The sequence below is a fragment of the Psammomys obesus genome, unplaced genomic scaffold, assembly GCF_907164565.1.
Source record: "Psammomys obesus unplaced genomic scaffold, mPsaObe1.curated_primary_1811, whole genome shotgun sequence".
Lineage (NCBI taxonomy): Eukaryota > Metazoa > Chordata > Mammalia > Rodentia > Muridae > Psammomys > Psammomys obesus.
In genome coordinates, this window is record NW_026590701.1 from 158,668 (window position 1) to 159,797 (window position 1,130).

The following is a 1,130-nucleotide window of genomic DNA, read 5'->3' on the forward strand; positions in this document are numbered from 1 at the left end:
TTTATGACTCTGCCAAGAAAAAAAGTATGGAATTGGAAATTATGGTAAGAAAATACATCAGATTCAGAAGGACAATTACTGATATACATCACTTCGATTTACAGCTAGATAGGTTGTATGTAAATACATGTATATTTACTGTGTATTTTTATATGTGTGTAGAGCATAATAGTAGAAAGAATATTCTGAGAAGAGATCTTTTAAAATTTTATTTATTTTGTTTATATGTGGATATGTGAAAGTATGTATGTATGTATGTATGTATGTATGTATTTTTATATGTATGTGTGGACTCATGTTCTTGAGGCCAGAGACAGGTATTGGATATCCTGCTCTATTCTTTGCTGCCTTGTTCGTTTGAGGCAGTGTCTTTCACTGAACCTGGAGGTAGGTTAGTGGCCAGCAAGTCCCAAAGAGCCCCAAGTCTGGTTTACAGATATGTGCAGCCACTGCTGGCTTTTTATGTGGGTGTTGGGGATTTAAACTGGAAGTAGAAGGAGGAAGTAACTTGAGGACGGAAGGGAACCAGTTGGAGGGTGATAAGGGAAAGGAAAGAATGAGAACAAAATACGACACTGTTTGACGCTGTGGTGTTAAAGCCTGTTACTTTGTATGTTAAACTAAGAGATTAATTTGAAAAGCTCCTGGGGTGTGGGAGAGAGCTCATGGGTCAAAGTGCTTGCTGCATAAGCATGAGACCCCGAGTTCAAACCCCAGCAGCTATGTAAAATCTGGTCTGTAGTGCATGTCTGTAGCCCCAGTGTTGGTGGGGTGAGATGGCCAATCTGGCTGACACAGTGAGCTTCAGGTTCACACTGTCCCAGGATAAAGTGGAGAGTACTAGAAGAGGACACCTGACAGATGAAAGCGGGTGTTTGCACACATGCCTCTCCCCCTACAACACATGGACACGTGCATGCAGAGGGAAAACGTTTCCCCAGGTCTGTTACTCTCGTTTATGCCTCTGGATCTTAGTTTGTTTCCTGTGCCTAAAACCTCTTCCCACCTGTGTTCACCACCGAAGGCTCTGCTTCAGTTTGGCTTCTTTGGGCTCTGGCTGTTTTACAGCATCCTCCTCCCCCCTGAACACCTTCAGCAGGGTTACCCAGCATGCTTTATCTGCTAATTGC